The sequence below is a fragment of the Dipteris shenzhenensis genome, chromosome 26 (assembly GCF_047967505.1).
Source record: "Dipteris shenzhenensis isolate YYH24624 ecotype China chromosome 26, Dip_SZ_1.0, whole genome shotgun sequence".
In the NCBI taxonomy this organism is placed as follows: domain Eukaryota; kingdom Viridiplantae; phylum Streptophyta; class Polypodiopsida; order Gleicheniales; family Dipteridaceae; genus Dipteris; species Dipteris shenzhenensis.
Window position 1 is genome coordinate 43,556,204 of NC_141621.1, and position 14,540 is coordinate 43,570,743.

Here is a 14,540-nt window from a genome sequence, read left to right on the forward strand (position 1 = left end):
ATGGAAAGAAAGCATTGCCATGTAAATGGGTCTACAAAATGAAGGTCACAGGTGATGATGTGCCTAGGTACAAGGCTCGTTTGGTTGCTAAAGGGTTCAAGCAAGAGAAGGGTGTGGACTTTGATGAGATATTCTCTCCGGTTGTGAAGATGACCACACTTAGATGCATGCTTGGACTAGTGGCAGTAGAGGATATGGAGCTTATGCAAATGGATGTCAAGACAGCTTTCTTGCATGGGGATTTGCATGAGGAAATTTACATGGTGCAGCCGGAAGGCTTTGAAGAAAAGGGCAAAGAGCATTTAGTTTGCAAGCTGAAAAAGAGTCTCTATGGTCTTAAGCAAGCACCTAGAGAATGGTATCAGAAGTTTGATGCTTTCATTCGGTCCCAGGGTTTTAAAAGAAGTGAAATTGATCACTGCCTCTACACTAAAAGGGCTAAGGATAATAGCCTGATAATCTTGTTACTATATGTGGATGATATGCTATTGGCTAGCAAGAATACTTATGAGCTAGATGCATTGAAGGCCAAGTTGCATGAGGCCTTTGATATGAAGGATTTGGGATTTGCAGGTCATATTCTTGGTATGCGCATCACGCGTGATCGGAGTAGGAAACTCCTTTGGCTTTCACAAAAAGAGTATGTTACAAAAGTATTGCAGCGTTTCAATATGGAGGGGGGGAAGGCAGTGAGTACTCCATTGCCTCCATATGTGAAACTGAGTCATACAGATAGTCCCAAATCAGATGAGGAGAGGGCCATGATGGCCAAGGTTCCTTATGCATCAGCGGTTGGGAGTCTTATGTATGCTATGATAGCTACTAGACCAGACATTGCATTTGTAGTGGGAGTTGTTAGCTGGTATATGGCTAATCCAGGAAAGAGGCATTGGGAGGCAGTTAAGTGCATCATGAGGTACATGAAGGGTACCAAGGAGATGTGCATCTACTTTGGTAAAGGAGACATGCGTGTACTTGGGTACACAGATTCAGACTATGCAGGGCATGTGGATAGTAGGAGATCCACCACTTCTGGTTATGTGTTCACCTTTGCAGGTGGTGCAGTGTCGTGGATGTCTCGCACACAGAAGTGCGTTGCTTTGTCTACCACAGAGGCTGAGTATGTTGCAGCCACAGAGGGTTGCAAGGAGGCTATATGGCTTGATCGGCTAGTGGGAGATTTGGGGATTCATATAGGTGTACCGACATTGCATAGTGATTCCATGAGTGCTATTCAGCTAGCACGGAATCCGGTCTTTCATGCAAAGACCAAACACATTGAGGTCAGGTACCATTTCATCAGGGAGGTACTTGAGGACAAGCGCATAGAGCTTGTCAAGGTTCATACAGATGATAACCCTGCAGATATGCTGACGAAGAGTCTACCTAGTCAGCGGTTTGAGTATTGTCGTGTATTGATGGGCATTGGATAGTATGCTCATTAGTTGTTCTCCCTTAAAGGCACATTGTCCTTTAAGTGGGAGGTTGTGGGGGTTAAAGGTCACTGTGCCTTAACCCCAGTTATGTACAATACTCAAACGCATATATAAATGAATGAAAAAGAAGATTAGGGTGGTTCTGCACCCACCAAAACTTGTGTGGCTCTCTGTCTCTCTCTCTCACTCTCTCTCCCTCTTCCGTTCTTGCTTCCGTTGAGAGCACTCTCAACAAGTAGGGTCAGCCCTGCCGAGCCTGGATCTCCATAGGTTCACTGCAATCCCTCCATGAATAGAAAGCCAAAAGAAAAGAGTGATCTTTCTATTCACAAGGGATTTCTAGAGCCTGTGCCAAAAGTTCTTCCGCACAGCTACGGAAATCTAAAAACTTTCCCAATGTGGCACTCTGGAGGGCCTCCAACCTCTACTACTGAGCTAAAACCTCTAGGCATTTCTAATTGTGTAGCAAAAGAAGGGAAAGCTCTTCTCTTGGTGCCCCTCATCAATCCATTCCCACGCCCCTGGGTCCCACTACAAGAACCTAATAGGGGAACCACCATACAGCTAGAGTCTCCAAGACCCTAGCGCAAGGAGAATAGGATCAGGGTCAAGATACCACTGTGAATCCCTACCCCACTCCATGAATCTTGCAATCCTGACAGGCTGAAATGCAACCTCCAAAAGAATATCATTAGAAGATCTGATAAGTTTGCCTCCCATCGGAACATCAAAGACAAGGGTATCCTCATGTGCATCCTACAATGCAATGGTTTGTAACGAAATACCCATCCTTAAGAATGCTCCCCACTAAGTGGACTCTGTAAGTGGCATGTCATCTGTGTCAATCCACTCTAGCAAAATGGCTGCCTGTATCTGCTGTATCCTGAGTGCACTCCCTCTGAGGTGGCCAACTGCTAAAAGTCTTTGATCCTTTGGAAGTCTCACAAAGGCTTGCCAAGCGCCTACAGTAGAGGCAGGTCCCCTTTCCCATCTAGATCACTACATATAATGTGACACTCTAAGTGGCCTGCCATGATGATCCAAAATCGAGTCATTGGAGGGATTGATTCTCGCCGCACTTATCCCCCAAGATTGTGGATAGGAATGTTGTTTCTTCCTTGAGTCGAGGGTTAGTGATGGTGCGAAGTAATATCCCATCCGTATGGAACTTGGAGTCCTTTGGTGAAGAGAGGATGCAAAATCCAATCTTGGGAATATGCATCATTTGAAGTGGTAAGCAACTCTGCAGATAAACTAGACATGCTTTGAGCAGCATGTTGAAGGCTTCATCAGGGAGGTCAACCAGAGCATTGGAGGTGATGGACAGGGAGGGTCCGTGCTATGCGGTGGTGGTGTTGGAGGCATTGGACGAGTACTCGGGCAGTGTTGTCTGAGGGAGAGTAGGTTGGGCAGCTTGTTGGGTGGGTTGGGCAGGATCTTGTGGGGGCAATAATGGAATATCTGCAAGGGGGCGGTGGTGTGAAAGAAGGTGATTGCATTTTGTTCTTCGTCCTCGATTACTCAAGGTATGCTACGTGAATTGTTTCAAAATTGCTCACCAAGGACTCAAGTGAGTCTTGGAGAGCTTGTAACACCCGATTAAAGAGTATTATTATTCCGAGGGGTTGGTAGGTGGTGGACTAGTAGGCCGCAAGGTGTCCTTGAGCTTGGACTCTTGAGGCTCGACTATAGGCTTGCATCCAAGTTATGTCTGCATGCAGACTTTCGGGAGTGCAGACCCATGGTGTGAGTTCCTTGGGCTTTGCGAGTTGCATCACTTCATCGTCCACATGATAATTAAGGGACTCAGTGATGATGACATGGCATGAGCCTTGAAACTTGAGAAGAATGGGATGGGCAGATAGGGTTTGGAGATCGGAGGGGCAGAGAAGAGATAGGGAGGTGGGCTAAAGGTCAAGACAAAAATAAGACATGGCTAAGATGGGGTGGCAGTGGTTGGGATTACGACAGAGAATAATTTGAAGGTCGTTAGGTGGTAGTGGAGTAGTGAGGTTTAGGTGGAAGGTAAGGTTTTGTGTGCAGAGTGCATCGAAGTGCATTTGCAAGGTTTGCACGATGGTGCATGGTGCAAGTGTATATGTGGCTAACCTTGCAGACACCTCCCTGTACATCCTAAACTCCTACTGCTCATGGTCTTCCAACCCTGACTCTTCAGAGTGGCCAGTGGCGCAGTGTCTTTGGATTTCTTCTTGGAGGGAGACCATGAGGCTCCTCTCTTGTGCCAAGAGATCCTATAGGGAGCGGATCTGTTGGTCGTGGCTCTCTTATGTGTGGGCATACCGCTGCTCTGCTTGTGCTTACTATTCCAGTGTCGTGTGCAAGGCTGATTCCGCCTTTTCCACCTGTTCCATAAGTGTTTGGACCAGGTATTCACTGGTGGCGAGGTCATCTTTGACTTTTGTCAAAGTTAGCTTGAGCTCTTCCACCTTAGCCCAATATTCATTGGCTCGATTTAGTGCGGCATGGTCTGTTGCCTAAGCTACAACCATTGTCGCCTGGCTTTCATGTGCCGAGAGCTGGGCTTGAATGAGGTTGGAGGAGAGTTGCAAGGCTTGCTCTTGCCTCCTCTGTAAGATCGTTCGGGCAACTTGCAGCAGTTGTGCCATAGCTTCAAAGAGATTCATCTCTGTGACGTCGGTGTGTGACAACTATACTGCCATCATGTGGCTATAGCCTCCCGTTACCCTGTACTAGGGTGCACTACAAAATTGTATGGCCTTTGCTAGGCCTGCCCATGTCATGGAAGAGGTGCCGGTGGTGAAGGATGCTGTCTCCAGGATGACATGCAAAGTCAAGTGGAACATTCACACCACAAACCTTGCATATAACATCTTTGCAAAGTATAATGTGAAAAATAATCTAACTATTACATAGAGAACGAATAGCTTGAATCTTCAATTGTGGATGTAGCATGTTTGTGCAAAGCGAATAAGAAGATATGCAAAACTGCTATAAAATAAAATAGTCAAACTCTTTCAATCGAATGCAGAACCTGAATTCGATCATACTACCAAGATATAGGTTATAGCAACTTTAGCAACTTTAGAATTGAAGATATAGGTTATAGCAACTTTAGTATATCCAAATGTACAACTCAAAGATATTACAAAGGCAATAAAAATTGTCATCAGGTGGTATCAAGGAAATAATATGTGGTCTATCTTCACAAGAATGCCTTCATCTCCTCTGTGTATCACATTGCCATATCCTTGTTTACATTGTGAGAAATTTCATCATGACCTCTCCCAAAGTAGCTCTCTCTTTTTTATCAATCTTGCATAGCATATTTCAAAAATCGAGCAAGAGTTTCTCCCTTCAATGAGTTGTCATTGAAAGCTCCTGCAACATCTATGAGGAAGTTTGCCATTTCTTTAAATAGCCAACCCACAGCAAAGAAATCTGACTCCGATTTCCATGCACCCTTGGTCCTTGGATGTGCAAGTGGATTGGCATATAACTTTGGTGTAAGCCAAGGAAATCTAGTTGGAGATCCGACTCATACTAGTTTTCAATACAATGTAGCCCAATCAATGATTCCTACACTGAACTATCGTCCCCCATGAAATCCAATATGGAGTTGGTTGGCTTCAGATTTGTGTGAGCATATCTTTGTTCATGGACCATTTCAAAGCACTTGCAATAGCAGTAGACAAAGCCTGGTGACAAAATGACCTTGCTCGCACCTTGGAGATTGGGAATTCCAATCAAAGTAAGGTTCTTCTCTTGGATATATAGTTTTAACCCATTTCACATTAAAGGTGTTGGAAATACGTGAACATGACGTGCACACACTCTCCATTAAAACATGGAGTGACAACCCAAATCTCTTAGGTGTGTGAGTATCCATTACTCGACAAATAGCTTTGCGGACCATTTTCATTGTTAGCTCATTCTTTAATGATGCACGAGCGGGAGCATCATCTCTATCATTTCTCTTGCCAGTGTACCATGATGTTGGTCTAATACCTGGGACACCCATAACCTATACCCATATGGATGGGTGTATAATGACATAAAGCACGTGACAATCATTATGTAAGCACTAAATCTAGTGTACATTTTAAAATAAGGAAACATAGTAACTATACACATAGCCTAATGTTAATTAAGCCACTCACAATAATATGTAACAAAATTGACTATTATAATTTTCATAGAACTTCCACACCATCGAATAACAAACCACTAGATACATTTTGGTTTCTAAAACAATGGAGTTCTAATGTCAATTAAGCCGCTCACAGAAGTATTCAACACAATTGACTATCATATTGCAAATTATTTTTCATAAAACTTCCATGCCATTGAATAACAAACTACTAAATATGTTTTGGTTTCTAAAAAAAGGAGTGCTAATGTCATTTAAGCCACTCAAAAATATATGTAACACGATTGACTATCATAATGCAAAGTGTTTTTACCACCATTATAAAAATCTTTGTAAATTTTTTATCTAGTATCAGTGTGATAGAGGCTAGAACAAAAAACATGTGAGAGCATCACATAAGCAAGATGATCTAGATCATCTTTTCCAATCACACACCTGGTTGGGATAGGTTAATATTGGGTGAATTGATTGGCAAAAGCAAGCCATCATCCAAATAAAACTCAACTCTACTTGCACCTATATTGAAGCGGGGTGATAAAGCGAGCCATCACCTAGCTTCAATCTTATTTATCACAAGGAAAAGATATTAGTCAAGGTGAGGTGATTCCAGCTAGCAAATGCAAGCCATCATCTATCCTCGACCAACAAACACAAGCATAGCTCTCTCTCTCTCTCTCTCTCTCTCTCATATCCTCCATGTCAGCTAGGGTGAGGCGATTCTAGCCATCCAACTAGGCCAGCTCGAAGACAGCCCACTTTGAGAACCTGCGCCAAGGAGGGATAAAGAAATGGCTGAGGCCGATGCATTAAGTTGATTCCAGCCATCCAAAGTAGGCCATCATGCATCTTGACTACCACACTCAAAAGACTCATCAAACTAAAGGCAATTGTAATGATAGTAGTGTAGTATTTTGGCAGCACATGAGGAAAAATGCTGAAAGGGGCTCTTTTATAGACTTGCGCAAAAATACCACGTGGTATATCAAGTTACTACAACATAATTGGAGTGCCCCTACTAGAACACATGTGCAAATTTGTTGCCATGTGTCCAAATTCGCCACCATATGGTGCAAAAATTTTACCACATGGTATATGGATTTGTAGCATGGTGTTTTGGATTTTATCGTTCGGTGTTTGATTTTACCGCATTGTGTTTTTACAAATACTACGCAGTATGTTTGTGTACTACCCAGTATTTGGCCAGTCAACTAGTTGCCTCAAACTGGTTGAAAAAAATGTGTCTTTTGCATTTAAAATGTTCAGACATGTTTTTTAATCAAAAATTACATATTATACTCAAAACTTGTATACTTTTTAAATCCCTGGTGGTCACTTAAAAGTATTTGAGGTGGAACAATCCTTTGCCTACTTTTCACATACACCAAAACCCAATCTCTAAAGTTGAGACACCCTCTGGAGTTTTCTCTATTTTAAATGCCCATGTGGAGAAGTGGAAGGTAGGCACAATAATTGGTCCTTTCCATCTCACCAATACACCACCCATTGACCTTGAACCACTAGTACCACCTATGTGAAATGTGTATATACCTTACCAGCTTATTCTACTTTCCCATAATATTAAAATACTAAACACATGAAGTACTTCCATAATTCACACATGGGATAATTGTATGGAAGGATTTGCACATGGAAAATTGACTTGTTCAAGAGTACAACTAGAGTAGCACATGGAATCTCAAATGGGATTGAAATTGAATATTGTAGTGTAGCGAAAATGGGATTTCTTGAAGCCCACATGATGGCGAAAGTGACATTAAGACATACCTTCATCTTTATTAATAGCCAAAATGTATCTTCACTATTCAAACTAAAGAAGACCATCCAAATGAAATGAAGAGAGGATAAGCATATATGAGTACTACAATGATGTTCATGTGGAAGTAGTAGATATAGAGGATAGAATAACTGACTTTAGCATGGCCAATGAAAAAAATAAAATCATTCATCATGAAGATAAGTCTTCCAAAGGAGAAAGACACACAAAGATATCATTCAAGAAGTTAAATATGAATTATTTGAAGCTAGCTTGTATATATAACAAGGTGAATAACATTTCGCCATTTGATAAAGTCTAGCTATAAAATGAGAGAAAGCAAGGGCAAGAAGAGGGCAAGAATAAGATCATCTTGTATGTTGGGTGTGTACAGTGATCTACCATACTATGGAAGCCATGGTGAGGGAAATGGTAGAAAGATATAAATATATTGAAAGCATTGAAAAAGGAAATGCATTCATTCCATCTTTGTTGATGATGGATGCTCAAAGAGTTTTACATGAATTAAGTTTGTTATTGGGATTATCAATTAGTGTATTACTTCAACTTCAACTTAGAATTTGATCACTTTGACCTTAAGATTGATGGATGTAAACCAACCTTTAGAATGGATACTCTCCTGCTTTAATGATTATGCTTCATGGCTATTGCTAATGGATGCATGTATTGATTTATAAAAAATTGTAAGATAAATTTTCATTGTCCTTACTCAGTTTTCATTACTCATTTCTTGTGCCTCGCTCGGTTTTCACTAGTTAGACTAATTGACTACCTCGCATCCTACATGGTTTGTGTGAATTGGGTATCTTCTTTATGAGCAAATAGGCCACACACTAGTAATATAAAATAAGGAGGCATTTGAGATAGTAAGCTTTGCCCATGTTCACAAGGGCATTTAAAAATGGGAAGTTCCAAAAGGGTATGTTAGCTCTAGATATTGGGGTTTGATTTTGTCAAAGCTTGAAGCTAAGGGTTGTTCCACGTAATTTAGGATGCATGTCTTATTTGCTCATAAGAAAGATGCCCCAACTCACACTATGCATGTGGGAGGTACACGACAGCCAATGTTACTTCATGATGCGGATGTTGATCTTCAAATCATGATTAAGTATACCGATTCGTGGTGGCTTGAAAATGTTGGAGGTGGGACAATCCGTTGCCTCCTTTTTCTACATACATCAAAACCTATTCTCTAAAGCGAAGATACCCTTTGGACCTTTCTCTATTTCTTAAATGCCCATGGGCCATGGGGAGAAGTGGAAGGTTGGCACAATTATCTATACTTTACATGTTATCAATACACTACCCTTGGCACGTGGGTTACTCACCATGACCCTTTGAACCTTTCTCTATTTTTTAAATGCCCATGGGGAGAAGTGGAAGGTTGGCACAATAAACTATACTTTACATCTTATCAGTACACTACTACCCTTGGCAAGTGGGTATTACTCACCTACACCACCTCATGCTACTTTTCCATAATAAAATACTAAACACCACGGAGGACTTCCATGATACACACATGGACCAATTACATGGGAGGTTTGGCACACGGAAAATTGAGTTGTTCAGGAAGAGGACTCTTAGAGGAGCACATGGAATCCTTTTAAAAGGGGCGTTTTTGAAGGCCATCTGTGAAGGAAATCTTGCGGATTCCAGGAGTGTAGTCCGTGCAATCGTGCTCAACCTGTGCTTGATTCGAAGAGGACCCATGTTGGCAGTAGCCCGCAATTGAGCCTTCTGCGAGAGAGCTCTTGGGAGAGGGGAGCTGCCATATGCGGTTGATTTCTCAGGATTAAGATAGATAGTAACGAGAGTGCATCTGGTGGGGACAGCAGTAAGGAGCAGCTGCACCACGCAGTGAACCTAAAAATTTCTATTCCTGCAAGAGAGTTGCTGAGAGACAGAAGCCAGCTTACACGGAAAGCCAGCAAATTTAAGTGAAAATGGTAATATCTGGAGCGTATGATGTACTGGTGGTGGGAGCTGGAATAATGGGCAGCTGCGCTGCCTATCACGTTGCTAAACGGGGTTTCTCTGTCCTCCTCATCGAGCAATTCGACTTTCTACACAGGAGGGGCTCATCACACGGCGAGACCCGAACTATCCGGCTAGCTTACCCTGAAGATTACTACACACATATGATGAAAGAAGCCTTACAGTTGTGGGAGGAAGCTCAGCAGGAAGTCGGCTACATGGTTCATACAAAGAGTGCCCAGCTAGAACTGGGTCCTCCAGAAAACACCGGTCTCCAAGCTGTGATCTCTTCATGCATGAAACATGGAATCGATGTGGAGGTCCTCACATCCGCTCAAGCTTCTGCCCGGTTTCCCGTCTTTAAGCTACCAGAGCACTGGATAGCCGTGGTCACGTCGCAAGGCGGGGTCATACACGCTTCCAAGGCAGTCGCTATGTTCCAGCACCTTGCAGCAAAGCATGGGGCAGAACTACGAGACCGCACCAAGGTAAGCAAAGTAGCTCCTGGGTGGAAAATGCCAGATGGTAAAGATGGGGTTCTGGTGACGACAAGCCAAGGATCCGTTCTTGGAAGAAAATGTGTCCTTGCTGCTGGTGCTTGGACTGCCAAATTAGTCAAAGACATTTCCGGATTAGAACTACCAATTCAACCTCTTCACATTACCCCAGCTTATTGGCAGATTGAAGAGACAGCGCTGGATGCTTTCACTGTGGCAAGTGGTTTTCCAAGTTTTTCTAGTCACGGTGAACCTCACGTATATGGCAATGCTTCCATAGAACTGCCTGGTTTGATCAAGGTATGTTTGCATTCAGGGAACAATTGTGATCCTGACAATAGAGCTCTGGTTCCAGACGTGAAACTAATGAAACAAGTCGTTGGCCCTTGGTTGGCAGCACACTTCAAAGGTAAAGTCAGGTCAGATTCTCCTGTCGTAGCTGAAGCATGCATGTATTCAATGACACCCGACCGGAATTTCATACTGGACTTTCTTCCGAACAAGGATCAACCTCCCCATTCCGTAAACGAGGGATGTGGAATTACATCTGTTGTCGTTGGTGCAGGATTCTCTGGCCATGGATTCAAGTTTGGTCCTCTTGTGGGACGGATATTGGCCGACCTTTGCCTGAAAGAATCTTGTGATGGTGTTCTGTTAGAGCACTTTTCGATATCTCGATTTTCTCAAAGTTCCAGAGGTCATGCAAAGAGTTTGGGAGAACATTGAAGCCCATGGTGGATCTTCTGTTGCTGCCATTCTGTTCATCTGGAAATAATCGATGTAAATGGTGCTCACTCGTCTTCCTTTTCAAGAAAAACGCATAAAAATTTGCTCACTAGAGAAATCTGAAGAAGTTACTATGATGGGATATTTATGTCGTGCGGTTTTGAATAGGAGGTTCGAGGCAGAGAATACTCATCTTCAAAAAATCTTGTAGCGTAGATTTATATTCTATCTCATTGATAACAAGTTCTTAGAGGCACACATAATAATATCAAATACACCATTTTGTTGGTCACCATCATGGGAGTTGTTTCGGAGGCCTTTGATTGCACAACAACATTGTTTTCCATGTATATCATTGAATTTTGGCATTCATACGGTGTGACTCTCTTACTTGTGGCACTTCATTCATCTTTGATGACTCTACTTCATGCATTTTGTTGATGGAAACATTAGCCATGCCATGGAGGATTGACGGTTGCGACAAATTCTTATCATCATTGGCATGCATACCTTCTCTTCTACCATCCTTGTTTGAGACTTTGGTGTGTAGCTCTCAAGTGACATTCTCTTGTGACATAACGACAAAAATTCCATAGCTGTATTTACTACCTTATATTCTTCTTCAGTAGAGGAAAGAGAAACCATAGATTGCTTCTTATTGATCCATGAAAAGACAATGAGAAACAATATCAAAAATTGGATTCTCTATCATCAATGTCCCGTGACCAATCTAAGTTTATAAAAACCATGAAGGTCTATGTCAGTCGTCACGATATCAAGAATAATGAAATCCAAAGGTGAGAGTCCCATGCACATATCTGAGAACCCTTTTGGCTACATTCTAATGAGTAACTATGGGATAATACATGAATTATGAAAGTAGCCCAATAGCATAGGCAATGTTTGCCCTTGTAGTGCACAAATAAACACGACTCTTGACCAAGTGCTTATATAATGCACCATTGTTATGAGTCAATAACATGCCACGCCGGATCGTGAAGTAATCCTCGAGAGGGGCTAATTTCTCACTCCACTAGCCATAGATTGTGAAGGTGCATCATCTCTCACTCGTCCTCAAATGTCACAATCTAAGCCTCTAGATTCTCTCTTGGTGTTTCTCCACAAGAAGGGGAAAGTGGGAATGGGAAGAGATGAGACCCAGATGAGAGGGTAGACATGAGCATGGTGAAAAGGGAAGGAAGGAAGCAAGATTCACAATCCAATACACAAGGGAGGAGGAAAGTGGAGAGCTTGTATTCCTTGTAACTATGAACGAATACCAAAAGTCAATAAAGAGGAGGAAGCAAGAATTCACAATCCAATACACAAGTGGGGAGGAGAGTGGAGAGCTTGTATTCCTTGCAACTAAGAATGAATACCAAAAGCCAATAGTTTGGCCTTTTAACCCTAAAAACCCTTTCTATACCTAACTTTGCCAAAGTGGCCCAAAGTTGTTAAGAATTGGATTTTGATCAGCTCTTATCATTTCCAAGCCCTCGATGTTCAGCTTGTATGAGCTTTTAGCATGAGGTCATAAGATCTTAGCAAAAGGTGGGAGGAAGATTGGGGTGGTGCATGGAGAATATCATCGATATACATGGAGCTTAGAACACTACGGACCCCTTGTAGTGGTGAAAAACCATACAAGTCTTCTCTACTTCCTCATATTTCAATTAAGTGGATTCCACTTATATACAAAAGAATGAGGAATTTTTTAAAATTGGTGGGACCCAGTATTAACCAATGTTGTAACATGATCCCCTTCTTGAATCAAATCAATCCCTAGGAACTTGGCCTATTGGAGGACAGTTCTTTATTAGGTGTTGGTGGTTATATTGTGTCAATCTAATGGCATCATTTTGATTTACTTAAAAATGGGATGCAATTTTCAAGAATTGACATGTAGATTACAGACCCTAAAGCATAGCCATATCCTTTTCTTTAAGCTGGGGCCAATGTTGGGGTCAAAAATGAGCTCAGAGTGTATGTTGAGTTCCAACTCATGGAATCTTGAGGAGGAGAAGGAGTAAAAAAAAGTGGCACAACTACAGGATCATGCATCTTATGTTTTTTTCTAACCTTGACCATGTGGCGAAGGAATCCCAAGGTTGTCTGGTATGATCCTTGGAGTCAAAGTATATGGAAAATTATATTTCACTCTGGGGTTCTCTTTTTGTACCTCTATGAACTCTACCCACCCTTAGAGGTGAGGTATTGGTACGGTCGAAATTGTCCTTTGAGAGACATGGTGGCGTATTCTACTCAAAAAAAAAAAGACAAGGTTGTGTATTATTCCCAAATTTTCTTTTTCTTTTAAGAATGGAATCTGCCAAGGGGGTCAAACTCCATGTCCTCTTGTGTGATAACTTCAAGCTTGGGATTTAGCAGTGCATGTTGTTGGAAGACAAGCTCCGGTATGCTATCCCACAGATATGTTACGGATAGCTAGATATGTCTATCGGCACTATGATTGGTGTGTTAGTAGCTAGTAGTAGTTAGACCATGGTTCATACCCATGGTTAGTTTTTATCAGTCCAGTTAGGTCTTATCTTGTGGTTTTAGTTCTTTTTAGAGTGTTCACTTGGTGGATGTACTATCTTTTTCCTTCTAGTATGGAATAGAGTATGTGTTGAAGGCTGCTTGCCCTCCTGGTGTTCTTCCTCATACCTGGGTGTTCCCACTTCCGCTACGCTATCTTCTTTAACATGGTATCAAAGCACTTCAATGCTTATGGGTGAGCTACTGTGGTAGAGTGGTGTGTTGAGGCAAAACCCTAGTCGTTTTTTAGGATAAGAGAGACATGCTAAGCCTGTGTTGAAGAATTCCTTGGTTGTCCTCCCTTCTACAGGCAGTTTTAAGTCACGACATCAAAATTTTGCAAACGAATACTCTATATTACTCAATTTTGCCACTCTGAGTAATTTCAGGTCTGTTGGATCTAGGTCTATTGTTTTTTGGCCGAATTCAATTGTTTACATCTCCAAATCACCGTTTTAAAATTCCTGTGAAGAAATCTAGCAAATTGAAGCTGTGGAAGTTGCATCTGCTCAACTCTGTTGAAGACTATCTATCAAAGCTTGGAGGCTAAGGGAAGAAGACCTCTTGAAGGTTCTCAAGATATTGGTTGCCACTTATAGTTGAAAAAAAAATACAGGTGCCTTGTTTCTCTACACTATACTTATTTTTCTTATTCATTTTACTACAAGGATTGGCATAGCCCACCACTATAGGGGTGGTAGACTTGTGCCTGGGGATAGGTTTTCTTACAGGAACATACAATTACAAAGACAGTGGTTGACAGTGGTTGATGCCTTACTATGCATGAGGTTATGCTTATCTGTTGTCATATTGCCGGGTGATCCTATGCTAGTGACATACTACTGGTGGATGCATCTTGGGGCCTGATATGGTCCATGGTTGATGCATCATTTTGTAGTGATATTGGAATATTTGAAATGGATCAAATGCCCTTGATCTTGCTATGATACAGTGGTTGGTTTGAGGATGTTGATGCCTAGCAAGTAGTTATACTTTTTATGCCTGATTTCGACTACATATTGATTGTTGTTTGCTCATGCTATGAGCTGCTAGTGATTGACTGTTGGAATATTGTGAGGCATTATTGGACACCTTGATTACCATTATTGGTTGGTGTGTTGCTTTGCCTTGCCACTGAAAGGAGCAAAGTTCCATTTTGATTCCAATTGATCAGTTGTGTAGTGGTAACTGTAAGTTCTTAGACTGTAGTCAAAAGTGTGCAGGTGGCTGTCTTCAGCAGCAGATATCAAAAAATCCTTAAGGAATTTGGATCTGCACTGAACTGGAAGTTTGTAGAGCCATGCACTGGCTACATTTTTTCTTTTGACAGTATTTGCATCCAAGCTAAGGTGTGAAAGATATTGGTCGTCCAAAACAGTAAAAAGTTGTAGGAATTTGGTTTTTTGTAATTATGGCAAATGCAACTGGGTCTAATAATATCA

The 14,540-nt window shown here is 41.8% G+C and overlaps 1 pseudogene; it reads left to right on the plus strand.

The window, feature by feature from the left end:
• The first annotated feature begins 9,012 nt into the window (after window positions 1–9,012).
• LOC147885130 (putative sarcosine oxidase pseudogene) lies at window positions 9,013–10,825 on the plus strand (annotated as a pseudogene).
• Window positions 10,826–14,540: the final 3,715 nt, after the last annotated feature.